Here is a 15,766-nt window from a genome sequence, read left to right as displayed (position 1 = left end):
GCTCAGTGCAGCCCCCCTCTATTATTGCAGCCCCCCTCTATTAGTGCAGCCCCCCCTCAGTGCAGCCCCCCCTCTATTAGTGCAGACCCCCCCTCAGCGCAGCCCCCCTCTATTAGTGCAGCCCCCCTCTATTAGTGCAGCCCCCCTCAGTGCAGCCCCCCTCTATTAGTGCAGCCCCCCCCTCAGTGCAGCCCCCCCTCTATTAGTGCAGCCCCCCTCTATTAGTGCAGCCCCCCCTCAGTGCAGCCCCCCCTCTATTAGTGCAGACCCCCCCTCAGTGCAGCCCCCCCTCAGTTAGTGCAGCCCCCCTCAGTGCAGCCCCCCCTCAGTGCAGCCCCCCCTCAATGCAGCCCGGCCCCCGCTTAGTGCAGGAGCGGCCGGGGGTTCTGCCAAGAAAGTTCCCCTCGGCAATGGAGGACCCCCTGTACTGCGCAGGCGCAGCGCTTGCGCAGTACGGGGCTGGGGAACTTTCAGCAAGACACGGCGACGGCGCCGTGTCTTCTGCTCGCTTCAGTGGAGAGGGGAGGGGCCTTGCAGCTAAAGAAGCCACTTCATTGGCTGCACGGATCGAGTCCCCTTCCCCTCTCCACTCAACACTAGAGGAAGATAGAGCGGCGGCGCTGGCTGCCATTTTGCTGGAGCTCGCTGCTCCAAAAAAACAAAAAAAAACAACATTCCCGATTTTCCTTATGGAAAATCCCGATTCGGGACAGCCTGCAATCGGGATGAGGGTCCCAAAATCGGGATCGTCCTGGGAAAATCGGGACTGTTGGCAACTATGCAGTGGCCAGCTCCCAGCAGGACCCACAGGCCCACTGACAGCTCCCAGCAGGACCCACAGGTCAGTGAGAAGTAGGACCCACAGGTCCTGCAGCTTGTGGGTCCTGCTGGGATCTGGCCACTGACCTGTGGGTCCTGCTGGCCACTGACATGTGGGTCCTGCTGGCCAATGACATGTGGGTTCTGCTGGCCACTGACCTGTGGGTCCTGCTGGCCACTGACATGTGGGTCCTGCTGGCCAATGACATGTGGGTTCTGCTGGCCACTGACCTGTGGGTCCTGCTGGCCCCTGACCTGTGGGCCCTGCTGGTCACTGACCTGTAGGCCCTGCTGGCCACTATCCTAGGGTGACCAGAAGTCCCCAGCACTGCCAGATTACAAATATCTCCCGCTTACATGCTTACACATAATTAGTGCTTTTGTACTGTCCCATTTCAATCTGTAATATCTTGTTTTTCAATTTCTGTGTTATATTGTCCAAAAGTTGTCTTAATGTTTAAACACTGATTTTGTTGGAAGTACCAATAAATATAGCCTTATTGATAATTTGCATTTTTTTCTCGTGCATGATTGTGTAGACAGGGCCCCAGTGCACTGTATTGCCCGGGGGCCTATAATGCTCTGAAGATGGCACTGAAAGGAAGCAGAGATGAGACACATCTACCTGTCCTGGCACACTCATCCTGCTGATCCACCTCTTGCATACAGTCCACGTGCTTGTATGTGATGTATGTGATGTTTGTTATGTATGTGATGTCACATACCAGCATATGGAATGGATGTGCAGTGATAAGTTCAGGTCAGGGGTATTTTGTGAAAGCAGTGGGTCTATGTGCAGGATCATAAGTTGGGCCCCCACAGCTGAGAAAAAGTGCGGCGCTCTGTGCCACAGGAAAAGTTGGGTGTGATTTTCATTGCGCTGAATACTGGCTGTGGCTTAAAGGGACACAGAGTGCCGGGGTTCAGTAGTAAGTGATGCAATGGTTCAGGAATAATTTCAACAAAGTTCCCAGAAGCTCAACAGTAATTCCACAAACTGTCACCTGATTGTGGTTTTCTAAATCACAGTGAAATCTCTTCTTTCTGAGATTGGTTTTGGCAACCAAGCGAGTCATCTTCCTCCAGATGGTGGACGGGGCTAGCAGGACTGTGATTGGCTTTAGCGGTGGCCATTGACAGTCCTCCTCCTCCTGGAAACAGGGGCCACCTCCCCAAGCAGAACTGCACCCAATCTCTTCCCCATCACAAAAGCTGACAATCGCAGCTACAGCAAAGTTAGAGAACCAAACAATGTTTCCCATATTTTACAATGTGCCTCCCCCTCAGTGCAGGTGCGGCGGGGGAATTCTGAAGATTAGAATGCATTAGTGTCTCACTGACACTTCCCTGCGCTGCTCTGCTGATGGGAAGGGAGTTGAGTGCCGGCAAAAGAGGCTTCATGTGCCGCTTGCGGCACCAGTGCCGGGGGTTGTCTACGCCTGTTATAGCGTATACCCCCCCAAAAAATGCCGCCGCTAAAGTGTTTGGGTTTGGCTTGAAGAAAAGGTGGCAACCCTATCTGGACATGCCCACGGGATGAAGGACTTTGAGCAACTCCTGTAAAGGTACAGGTTACACCTCTCTCTTCTCAGCTAGCTAATGACTGTTGGTAACCAAGCAATGTGCCGTCACTTGGGACTAGGATGAATGTAAGTGTGTATATACAACAAACAGTAGATTTGGCTGATTATTCAGTAAAGCTTTGAAAAAGGCCCTTTGTTTCTGGACTCTTCTCCTGGTTGGGCACGTCTCCTGGTAGCAAGCTTGTGTCAGTTTTGCTGCTCTGGGACTCATTGCTGTAAGGCATGTAGTGGCAAGTGCAGCTGGAGAATACTGGTTAGGGTCAACCAGGTATCTCTTAAGGGGTGAGCTCACACGAAGGGGTGAACCATGGAATAGGCAAAAGTCCCAAGGTACTCCTGGGAGCCCCAGGTCTAGAGAATCTCACTCTGCTTAGGGGAACCCCTCCCATATCCAGGCATGATTGGGTTAAAGTGACATTAAAGGCTCATTTAAAAAAAAAAATCCTGAGTCCCGCTATATGTGTCCATAAGACACATAGAGCTGTGGCTCAGCCCCGCCCCCTGCTCTCTCCTCATTGACTCACTGGCTGTGACTGACAGTAGCAGGAGCCAATGGCTGTTGCATACCTCCCAACATTTTGAGATGGGAATGAGGGACACCTACTTTGCAAGCATATGTAGGCATAGGATACGCCCCCCGGTACACCCCCTTAAAGGAGAATTAACTAAAAAAAGGTTAATTAAATCCACAAGGACTTTTTTTTACCACTCCTATTCCTTTAATTTTGGCTTTTAAAATTTACAAATGCAGCAATTTAGAATTTGGATGAAAGTTTAGCATTGAGAAATACTTTTTGAAAGATAAAAAGTGCATTTTATATATAACTATATAGATCAGACCAAATTGAGGGGCAAATGAGGGGTAAAGAGGGACAGAGGGACATTGCTCCAAATCAGGGACAGTCCCTCGAAATCAGGGACAGTTGGGAGCTATGCTGCTGTCTCAGCCAATGAGGAATGAGAGACCCAGGAGAAGCTCAGCCCTCATGCACATCACTGGATCGAGAGGGAGCTCAGGTGAGTATTGGGGGGGGCCACATTATACCTGATCATAAAGACACACTGTATCGGATAATGGAAACACTTTGTACCCGATAATGGAGACATATTATACGTGATAATAGAGACACACTGTACCTGATACTGAAGACACTCTGTGCCCAAATAGTGTCTCCACTCCCTCCTATGTGCTACATTATGCAATCTGATTGTACAATCTCTGTACAATTTCCTATAGATTAGGAGGACCCACCTATATATCTACCTATCTATGATGTTACCAGTCATTGAAAATTGATCACACCTGATGTACTGAGGGCCTATCTCAATTCTTGAGGCCCTGAAATGTCAGGAAAGTACAAATACCCCCCAAATTACCCCTTTTTAAAAGTAGACAGCCCAAGGTATTTAGTAAGAGGCATGCCGAGTTTTTTGAAGTTGTAATTTTTTCCCACAATTCTTGGGAAAATTAAGAAATCATTTTTTTTTACACACAATTGTTATAATAACAAGTTATTTCTCACACACAGTATATGCATACTTCCAATTACACACCAAAATACATTCTGCTACTCCTCCCGAGTATGGCGATACCACATTTGTGTGACTTTTTCACAGCCTGGCGGCATAGAGAGGTCCAACATGCAGGGAGCACCGTCAGGCATTCTAGGAGTATAAATTACACATCTAATTTCCTAACGACCTATTACACTTTTAAAGACCCTGGAGCACCAGGGCAGTGGAATCCACAAAATCACCCCATTTTGGAAAGCAAACACCACAATGTATATTCTATGAGGCATTATGAGTCTTTTGAATGGTTCATTTTTTTCCAGTCTGGAATTTTTTTCCAGTCTTCGGAAAACGTGGAAAGAAAATGAAAACGTATTTTTTTTTTACACAAAGTGGTCAATTTATATGATATTTCTAACACATAGCATGTACATAGCAAAAAGTACCCCCTAAAATACATTCTGCTACTCCTCCTGAGTATGGCAATACCACATGTGTGAGACTTTTACACAGCCTGTCCACATACTGTGAAGTAGTAACTTCAGGCGTTCTAGAAGCATATATTACACATCTAATTTAATTCCTCCCTATCACACTTTTGAAGGTCCTGGAGCACCAGGACAGTGGAATTACCAACAAAATGACCCCATTTCGGAAAGCTAACACACCAAGGTATATTCTATGAGGCATGGGCTGCAGATAGGTACTCGGGTACTGTGATAGGCTGGTGACAGGTACTTGGGTACTCTGATGGGCTGGTGACAAGTACTCCGATGGGCTGGTGACAGGTACTCTGATGGGCTGGTGACAGGTACTCGGGTACTCAGATGGGCTGGTGACAGGTACTCAGATGGGCTGGTGACAGGTACTCGCGTACTCTGATGGGCTGGTGATAGGTACTCAGATGGGCTGGTGACAGGTACTCAGATGGGCTGGTGGCAGGTCCTCTTTATTACTGGGGGGGGCAATCAGTGTGATTGGTGTGCACTGTAGGCGGTAACAAGGTATTATTGCAATCTCCTCCTTACACACGATCAGTGTGTGAGGAGGAGAACCTGGTAACAGCACGTTACCGCGGTTTGTTTACATTCTGTGACCGGCTGTGATTGGACATTGGACCAATTTCATTGGCTCTTTACCACGTTCGGGGATGGGTCAGGGTGACACGCCTGCGTGCCGTGCACGAGGAAAGTGCATGTGACCTGCTGTGATTAGCCGGTCACGTGGTAAAAAAAAAAAAATTATTGGCTCTTTACACTGGTCGGGGATGGGCTGTATCCCGAGGGACACGCCTCATCCCCGATCGCTGCACTGCGGGCCCCCGGGGGCTCGCAGTAGCGGCAAGAAGTGGAGAACATCATATGACGCCCGCCCAGGGTGGGTGGGTGTTCCTACAGGCATCATATTACTATGGCCTGGTATGGAATTGGTTAAAGGCTTTGTACTATTCCTTTCTATTCCTGGTGGGGACATGTCTCCGACCTCTATGTAAACTTACCTGTCTAGGTTTGTGTGAAGACAGGAAAGGGCATTGCCTTTTAATTGGTAGGCTAGTAAGGGACAAATGTATATGCATCCATCTGCATTAGAGGATCAGTAGGTGAGAATATGTGTGGAAGGTCGGTGACAATACCCTTAGTGTCTCTACAGATCTAATCAGGTAATGGACACATCTTGGGGACTCTTCCCATCTTGTACACTTCACCTGTGTTATTCCAGGCTAATGTGGATGGATTTATATGGAAGAGTGCTCAAAAATGATCAAAGAAGGGGAAAATGTGTAGCGAAATTATAGATGATCATTGCTGACCACCACATCACCCGCCATATTTTAACAGTATCAGCCATTCCAAATCTGATGTCCATTTTGTGTAAGAAAAGGGTTGCTCTTATGTAGATCTTGGTAAACAAGTCTGTAAAGCAAGAAGGCAGGTTATAGGATAGGGCCTAATTCAAACAGGTATCCAATACTAAAGAAACGATGACTAGCATTGAGTAGGTTAGCATAGTGTAGTTTAGTGTAGGTCCTGCCCTAAAAGAGTCTACCTTGTCCTGGTGGGCAGGCTTGTAATATTTTGGTTAAAATTGACAAAACAGAAGAAAGAAGAATGAATTCTCTAGACAGTTACACTTTTGACCATTTGATTTATTACTGACAGAAAAAAAAATATTATATATATATACACAGAATCTCACAAAAGTGAGTACACCCCTCACATTTTTGTAAATATTATATCTTTTCATGTGACAACACTGAAGAAATGACACTTTGCTACAATGTAAAGTAGTGAGTGTACAGCTTGTATAACAGTGTAAATTTGCAGTCCCCTCAAAATAACTCAACAGCCATTAATGTCTAAACCGCTGGCAACAAAAGTGTGTACACCTCTAAGTAAAAATGTCCAAATTGGGGACACAGTGTCAATATTCTGTGTGACCACCATTATTTTCCAGCACTGCCTTAACCCTCTTGGGCATGGAGTTCACCAGAGCTTCACAGGTTGCCACTGGAGTCCTCTTCCAGTCCTCCATCACGGAGCTGGTGGATGTTATAGCCCTTGCGCTCCTCCACCTTCCATTTGAGGATGCCCCACATAGTCTCAATAGGTTTTAGGTCTGCAGACATACTTGGCCAGTCCGTCACATTTACCCTCACCTTCTTTAGCAAGGCAGTGGTCATCTTGGAGGTGTGTTTGGGGTCGTTATCATGTTGGAATACTGCCCTGTGGCCCAGTCTCCAAAGGGAGGGGATCATGCTCTGCTTCAGTATGTCACAGTACATGTTGGCATTCATGGTTCCCCCAATGAACTGTAGCTCCCCAGTGCCGGAAGCACTCATGCAACCCCAGACCATGACACTCCCACCACCATGCTTGACTGTAGGCAAGACACACTTGTCTTTGTACTCCTCACCTGGTTGCTGCCACACATGCTTGACACCATCTGAACCAAATAAGTTTATCTTGGTCTCATCAGACCACAGGACATGGTTCCAGTAATCCATGTCTGCTTGTCTTTAGCAAACTGTTTGTGGGCTTTCTTGTATATCATCTTTAGAAGAAGCTTCCTTCTGGGATGACAGCCATGCAGACCAATTTTATGCAGCGTGCGGTGTATGGTCTGAGCACTGACAGGCTGACCCCCCACCCCTTCAACCTCTGCAGCAATGCTGGCAGCACAAATACGTCTATTTCCCAAAGACAACCTCTGGATATGAAGCTGAGCACATGCACTCAACTTCTTTGGTCAACCATGGCGAGGCCTGTTCTGAGTGGAACTTGTCCTGTTAAACCGCTGTATGGTCTTGGCCACTGTGCTGCAGCTCAGTTTCAGGGTCTTGGCAATCTTCTTATAGCCTAAGCCATCTTTATGTAGAACAACAATTCTTTTTTTTAGATCCTCAGATTGGTCTTTTCCATGACACTAACGAGTCACATGACACCGGGGAGGGAAAATGGCTAATTGGGCCCAATGTGAACATTTTCACTTAGGGGTATACTCACTTTTGTTGCTAGCGGTTTAGACAATAATGGCTGTGTGTTGAGTTATTTTGAGGGGACAGCAAATTTACACTGTTATAACAAGCTGTACGTTCACTACTTTACATTGTAACAAAGTGTCATTACTTCAGTGTTGTCACATGAAAAGATATTGTGTGAGGAGACTTTTGTGAGATACTGTATATATATATATATATATATATATACTGTATATACCATAGTTTGTAGACACTATAACTTTCACACAAACCAATAATATACACTTATTGGGATTTTTTTCTTTTAAAGACATGTAGCAAAATACATTTTGATCTAAATTTGCCAATAAATTAGATTTTATTGGATATGTTTCATAACAAAATACAGTATATATATATTTTTTCAAACTTTTCTTTTTTTGTTTAAATTGCAAAAAACAAAACAAAACAAAAAAAAAATAGTAATGATCAAATACGACCAAAAGAAAGCTCTATTTGTGTGAAAAAGATGTCACAAATTTTGTTTGGGTACAGTGTTGCATGACCGTGCAATTGCCACTTAGGTTGCATTCACACTACAGCGTTTTGAATCGCTGGCAGATCTGCCTGTGATTTAACAGCGCCGAGAAGTGAATGACAAAATGCGGAACTCACATTTGAGATGCCATTCATTTGAATGACACCTCAAAGTGCAGTCTGCCACGATTGTCACAAAATAAAATGCGCTGCAATCGCGGGACGCATGTCGCTCCAAAGTAGATCCTTAACTATTTTTGGGCAACATGCATCCCGCGATGCAGGTTGCCACGATTGCAGCACATTTCATTGCGCAACAATTGCGGCAAACCCACACCGCGATGTGAGGTGTCATTCAAATGAATGGCATCTCAAATGCGAGTTCCGCGTTTTGTCATTCACACTTTGGTGCTGTCAAATCATGGGCAGATCCGTGGCAGATCTGCCAGCGATTCAAAACAATGTAGTGTGATTGCAGCCTCAAAGTAGAGCAGTCCTGAATAAGCAAAAAGTGCCCTGGTCATGAAGTGGGTTAAACCTTCTGAAGGGTCAAATGTTTTAAGTTGATTAAGTTCTGATAGAGCACTTCATGCTGCCCTTTTTGCAGGTATAACTATGTAAAATGTTAAAAATAAGTGCCTATACTGTTTAAAATCCAGTATGGCACTGTCTCACCCTGCTCTGCTCAGCCTCAGTTGTCCTGTAGTCTTGGCACTGTGCAGATAATTAATGAGTCGCTAGAGGCCAATCCCGGACAGCCTCAAGATTTACTGCTGCTGGGAGGGAGGAAACAACAAGATGACACAGACTGTAAACAACAAACAAAGATTAGGGAGAAGGAAAAGAAAAGCAGGATAGGTGACAGGACAATCTCTGCTGCCAGGGAGACACAAAAGAGTTCAATTTAAAAGGATAGTGTCTTATCCTATCCTCCTGATATTCTCTCCTTTCTCCCTTCAGCACTGAAAAGTTTCTACAGCCTCCGTTACCAGTGGTGTATTTAGGTTTTGTGCTGCCCTAGGCCTGACTAAGCTCGCGCACCCCCTAATTTAAATATGACCCACCCCTTCCTGTTTAGGCCACACCGCTTCCTTTTTAAGATCCGCCCTCTCATCTTCATGGGAAGAGGACAGAGGGACAGAGAGGGATGCTGCATTTTTTCATTTGGGGGTAAGGGGATATGTGCTGGGTGCTTTGGGAGGGGAGGATCAGACCCCCCCCCACTAGCACATATCCTCTCCCCTCTCAAAGCACCCAGCACATATCCCCTTACCCCCCCCCCTCCCCTCATCCATGTGTGCATCTGTTATCTGCCCCCCTTCCCGGTTACTGTGTCCCCCTCCACTGTAAACTATACACAGACCTCAGACCAGCAGCGTGGCTTTTGCACTGAAGTCATGTCCCTCCTCTGTGGCTCCTCCTGACTGTGTACACTAGAACATTAGAGCCGAGAAGGAGGAGGAGCTGAGGAGTGTGTGTGGCTGACAGTGGGGAGAGAGGTGGTGGCTGCTACGGAAAGCTGATCGGCGCTTGTGGGACCCCAGGTGGCAGATGTCCTGGGTGCCCACGCTAGCGCACCCTGTATGGCCAGTTACCGAAGCTCAGTGCCGTAACTTGTTGTGGGCTCCGGGACAGTGGTGTCACTAAGTTTGGTGTCACCTGGTGCAGTAAAAATTGTGTGCCCCCCCCTTAATTTTTGGACTGGAGGCCCAGCGTTGGAGCTCATTATGGTGGTCAATAAGGCCTAGAGTATATCAGGATAGGCACTTCCTAATGGCTCAGTCCCTGGGAACAGTAATGGATAATGGCCAACAGGCTCTCTTACCAGACCCGGTGAAACTGCAACAGTGATCCCTCCGCCTGGACGTTCGCTCACTCTGGGTTGCCCAGGCTGACTCTAGTCAGTAGTGTAGCATGTCTGTACCCCGGCAGTGGCTTCATCTTTCTCCCCCTCTGGTGGTGCAGGTACAGCGTGGCTCTCTCTGGTGGCGTGGCTCCCTGTCTGGTGGTGCAGGTACAGTGTGGCTCTCTGGTGGTGTGGGTACAGCGTGGCTCTCTGGTAGTGTGGGTACAGCGTGGCTCTCTGGTGGTGTGGGTACAGCGTGGCTCTCTGGTGGTGTGGGTACAGCGTGGCTCTCTGGTGGTGTGGGTACAGCGTGGCTCTCTGGTGGTGTGGGTACAGCGTGGCTCTCTGGTGGTGTGGGTACAGCGTGGCTCTCTGGTGGTGTGGGTACAGCGTGGCTCTCTGGTGGTGTGGGTACAGCGTGGCTCTCTGGTGGTGCGGGTACAGCGTGGCTCTCTCTCTCTGGTGGTGCGGGTACAGCGCGGCTCTCTCTCTCTGGTGGTGCGGGTACAGCGTGGCTCTCTCTCGGGTGGTGCAGGTACAGCGTGGCTCCCTCTCGGGTGGTGCAGGTACAGCGTGGCTCCCTCTTGGGTGGTGCAGGTACAGCGTGGCTCCCTCTCGGGTGGTGCAGGTACAGCGTGGCTCCCTCTCGGGTGGTGCAGGTACAGCGTGGCTCCCTCTCGGGTGGTGCAGGTACAGCGTGGCTCCCTCTCTGGCTTCCCCCAGCACAGTACTCTTTTTCTCCTCCTGTAACCCCCCCCCCAGCAGAGTGCATGCATGCATGCTGGGGGCTGTAGGGACTACTTTTCCCATGATGCCCCCAGAGTCTTCTGATTGGCCCTCTGCTGTGGCCAATCATGGGGAGGGAGACAGCGGTCAGGAAGCTGGGCGGCGGCGCAGTGAAACCAATTAGAGCCGCTCTCTCTTTCTTCTCCGTTCGGCTGACAGAGAGAGGAGGGGGGCGAGCGGGGGAGATACACAGACAGCCCGCATCTCTCCTCTCCCTGTCACAGCGCTGCTGCTCCATTTGCCAGAGAACTCCCCCTCGCCCCCCCCCTCCCCTTTCTGTCAGCCGAAGAGAGAAAGAGCGGCTCTAATTGGTTTCAGCGGGCCGCCGCCCAGCTTCCTGCCCGCTGTGTCCCTCCCCATGATTGGCCACAGCAGAGGGCCATTCAGAGATAGAATCAGGGCTTTACAGGGGCGGCTTGACGGCTCCTAGTTAAATTGCTTTCTGGCTTTTCCTCCTCACCCGACGCCACTCCTAAGCTGTACTCCCCTGATGGTGGCCCTGCTGTGTGGGAAGAGGGCGCAGGTGCCGTTCTCGTGGGGTGGGGGCGGCCTTTTGCCGCCCCCCCGCAAAGTGCCGCCCTAGGCCTGGGCCTTGTTGGCCTAGGCCAAAATACCCAAGCCAAGACACACAAGCAAGGCTGGTAATGCACACATTTTAATTACAGAAAGTGGCATATAGGTTTTGAGACCAAGGAGAGGGGGAAAGTTCTCAGTAATGAAGTGACTGCTCTGGGCTTCAACAAAATGGTGGCCTTTGGCAAGAAGAAACAGAAGCAATGCCAGAAGCAATTTACAGCACATGCTAATTTTGGTAGCATAATTATGAATGTGGAAACTATGTTCCCCCCAAAAAATGGAGCACCAGCCACCACTGTGGTAGACCATATAGTTCTAACATTCTCACAAAATCCCAGGCATTGAAGTAATGTGTAATAAAACATGTGTTTCACCTGCTGTTATCATAACGTGTGTGTTAAGGGGTCCTCACACTTATAATTGACATTTTTTATGCTTATGTTTTGCCTTCCTGATTCCTCCTTTCATCAACATGCTAATGACATTTTTAAAAAAAACCTTTCTGGTTTCAGTACCTTTTTTTAGACCCTTTATCATCACTGGGTCTCTGTGTTTCTCTATACAATGAAGGCAGATCATGGCTGGTAGAAGGGACCATCAGAGTGTTGTATATACCTTCCTGACAACATCACAGCACCCGGCCTAAGTACACCTCTCAAGAACCCTCAGTCCTAATGCAAGCAGTAGGCTGGCTCTTGTAAGGAGTTGTGCAATTATCAAAATGCTTTGAAGGGTGGATGTCAGTCTGGAGCAGGAGTGGGCAACTGAAGCCCTCCAGCTGCTGTGGAACTACATGTCCCATGAGGCATTGCAAGACTGACAGTTACAAGCATGACTCCCAGAGGCAGAGGCATGATGGGACTTGAAGTACTGCACCAGCTATTGGGTCGCAGTTGTCCACCCCTGAGGAATGGGTGTTCCATAAGCATACAGACCATTCTAGATAATGCCCACATGTAACGATGAGTCTCCACGATTGAAAGAAGGAAAGGGCTAGATGCACCAGGAAATGAGGCAGGGTCTAGCTGACTTGCTGAAGTGATGGGCAGGGTTCTCCAAGGATTCATATAGAGCCAGGCCTCCCTACATGTCACAGTTCTCTCACAGGAAGCCTGTTTTATATTCATAGGCTTCTGGTTGTGTGCACTGCAGCAGGCGAGGGAGACTCGGTGCTGGCAACATGGTGGAAGCAAGCACCTGCAGCATGGAGGTTCTCTGTATCCAACCAGAGAGCAGCATCAAAAACAGGGCTGTGTTTTGGCCTAGGCCGACAAGGCAAAAAAAGCCGCCCCCCCCCGCATGAGAGAAAGTCCCCCCACCCGATTCCCGGCTCCCGCGGCCGCCCCCCGCACACATGCAGCCCACGGCGGCCGCCTTGCTGTAGCGGCGCTGTTGTGTATGGGCGTGCTTGGCAGAGGGTGGAGGGGCGTGTGTATGGGCGTGCTTAGCAGAGCTCACACCCCTACACCCTCTGACAAGCACGCCCATACACAGCAGCGCCGCCCGCTACAGCAAGGCGGCTGCCGTGGGCTGCATGTGTGCGGGGCGGGCGCGGAAGCCGGGAATCAGGAAGACGGGTGGGGGGACTTTCATGCGGGGGGCGGCGTGTGACTCACGCCCCCATAAGCGGCCAATGACTGGCGGAGGTGGAGCCTTATGCTCCGCCTACCCTCCTCCACACTGCTTGACCCTTCTCCTCGGCACTGGGGCAGGGTCTGGCAGTGACGTCAGGAAGAGAGAAACAGAGAGAGAGGCACAAGGGAACCCCGCAGAACAGCAGGTAAAGTTATTAAATAAATTATAAGAGTTTTATGGAACAGTGTTGGCATTTGATGGCACAGTGGCTACAATTGATGGGGCACAGTGACAGCGTTTGATGGGGCACAATGGCTGCGTTTAAAGGCACAGTGGCTGCAAATGATGGGCACAGTGACTGCAATTGATGGGCACAGTGACAGCATTTGAGGGCACAGTGCCTGCAATTGATGGGGCACAGTGGCTACGTTTGGTGGGCACAGTGGCTGCTTTTGATGGGGCACAATGGCTGCATTTGATGGCACAGTGGCTGCAAATGATGGGCACAGTGGCTGCGTTTGGTGGGCACAGTGGCTGCGTTTGGTGGGCACAGTGGCTGCGTTTGGTGGGCACTGGCTGCGTTTGGTGGGCACAGTGGCTGCAATTGATGGGCACAGTGGCTGCGTTTGGTGGGCACAGTGGCTGCGTTTGATGGCACAGTGGCTGCGTTTGATGGCACAGTGGCTGCGTTTGATGGCACAGTGGCTGCAATTGATGGGCACAGTGGCTGCGTTTGGTGGGGCACAGTGTCTGCGTTTGATGGGGCACAGTGTCTGCGTTTGGTGGACACAGTGGCTGCAATTGATGGGCACAGTGGTTGCGTTTGGTGGGCACAGTGGCTGTGTTTGGTGGGAATAGTGGCTGCGTTTGATGGAACAGTGGCTGCATTTGATGGGGCACAGTGAGGCTGCAATTGATGTCTTTTTTCTGAATTTCTTAGTTTGTTTGCACCCCCCCAAAAATTTTGAGCACCAGCCGCCACTGGCATGTGCAAAGTGCTCCATGCATGCTAAAATCAATGCAAACCCTTTAAACAGTTCACATTTAGTTGCAGTCTCCAGGGAGTGGGGAAGGGTACCTGTCAAAAACAGGTACCTGTTCCCCCCTCCCCCCTGAAAGGTGCCAAATGAGCCTAAAGAGGAAGGGGTGTGGTTTACAGATGATAGGGTGGGTCTTAAACAGGAAGGGGTGTGGCCTCGGCAGCAAGGGGTGGGTCGTATTTAAATTAGGGGGGTGCATGAGTTTAATCAGGCCTAGGGCAGTACAAAACCTAAATACACCACTGATCAAACCATCAGCTGAAGAGATGACTTCTAAAGACTACTACTTAGAACCATTTGTGAACTTTGGTATCCACAAGGAATTGTTGAAGATGAAGTTCGGACTCTGACCTATCGAAACGAAATGCTTCACAACAGACACTTGTTCAAGGACAAAGATATCTTGGATGTAGGAAGTGGAACAGGAATGCTTTGCATGTTGGCAGTTAAAGCCTCGTAGACACGATCAGATTTTTGGAAGACCGTTCATCCATTTTTTGTTGCATGCTAGTCTCATGTCGAAAGTGAAGAGGTTACTCACCATATGAAAATTCTCGTACCACAGAATACAACTTCAGAAGTGATGTAATGTGTTGAATAGTTTTGTATGTATTCTTTAGTTTCTGAGCATGCATAGTCTTGCTCTTACAATTTTTTTCGTATGCAAACCATACTGATTAAATGAAAATGGAACATTGAGTTCACATTCAACAAAAATTTTATAGTCTGCACATTCAGCTTTTATCTGAAGAAAAACCGGAATCGGCTGTCAAAAGCACCGTACTAATGATCCGAAAATCGGCAGATCATTCGTCGGACGAAATTTTACTTCCGATTTTCGTACGTTTGTACGGGCCTTTAGGCTGGGACAAAAAAAGATTGGGTGCTCAAGTATTTCGGACTACGTCATCAAGATTGTAAAGGCAAACAAACTAGGTCACGATGTAACCATCTTCAAGGGCAAGGTGGAGGAAATGAAGCTGCCAGTCAAAAGAGTTGACATAATATTCATTGAATGGATGGGATGTTGTCTGCTCTATGAATCAATGCTCAACACTGTTACTGAGCAAATGGCTGACACCTGATAGGCTTATATTTCCTGATCCTGCAACACTTTATGCAGCTGCTATAGAAGATGGACAATACAAGGACTGCAAGATGGTGGGAGAATGTCTATGGTTTTGACATGTTGAGTATCAAGATGTAGCCATCAAAGAACCTTTTGTTCACATGGTTGATCCCAAGCAACTAGTCACAAACTCCTGTCTCATTAAGAAGTTGGATATCTACACGGTTAAGGTTGATGACCAAAGCTTCATCTCTCCATTCTGTCTCCAAGTACTGCAAAATAATTACCTGATGGCTTATTTCATCATAAAGTTCACACATTGCCATAAGAGGACAGGCTTCTCTACAAGTTCAGAGTCTCCATACACTCACTGGAAACAGTCTTTTAAATTTGTAGCGCTACTCCTGTAGGAGCTGCTAGTACTTTCCAGGATCTTCCTTTGTTGCAGCCCCCACAGCCAGGCACACAGTATTTTCCACAGCCAGGTGCACAACTTTCGCTCGTTCCTCCAATGACCAGTCTCCTCGCAGGAGGAAGGCACAGCCGGCATTGGCGTATATTTATTCCATTCTATATTTATTAAGTATTACCTATTAATAGGAGGATAGTGGGCGCGCGGACTCAATGCCCGCGATCGCGGTGAGCAGAGGCAGAATGGGGAACTTTTTATGTAAACAAGACGATTCCCTGTTCTGCCTAGTGACATGACAGGGATCTTCTGTTCCCAGTGATCGGGAGCAGTGATCTCTGTCATTTTCCAGTAAGCCCATCCCCCCTACAGTTAGAACACACCTAGGGAACACACATAACCCCTTGATCACCCCCCTAGTGTTAACCCCTTCCCTGCCAGTATCATTTTTACATTGATCAGTGCATTTTTATAGCACTGATCAATGTAACAATGTCACTGGTCCCCAAAAAGTGTAATTTAGGGTCAGATTTGTCCGCCGCAATGTCACAATCCTG

At 48.5% G+C, this 15,766-nt stretch overlaps 1 pseudogene; it reads left to right on the top strand.

Annotated features, from left to right (window-relative positions):
* Window positions 1-12,296: 12,296 nt before the first annotated feature.
* LOC141141202 (protein arginine N-methyltransferase 1 pseudogene) lies at window positions 12,297-15,210 on the top strand (annotated as a pseudogene).
* Window positions 15,211-15,766: the final 556 nt, after the last annotated feature.

This window comes from Aquarana catesbeiana, linkage group LG04 (assembly GCF_042186555.1).
Source record: "Aquarana catesbeiana isolate 2022-GZ linkage group LG04, ASM4218655v1, whole genome shotgun sequence".
In the NCBI taxonomy this organism is placed as follows: Eukaryota; Metazoa; Chordata; class Amphibia; order Anura; family Ranidae; genus Aquarana; species Aquarana catesbeiana.
The sequence above is the reverse complement of the archived record's forward strand: the minus strand, read 5'-3'. Positions and strand labels throughout refer to the sequence as shown.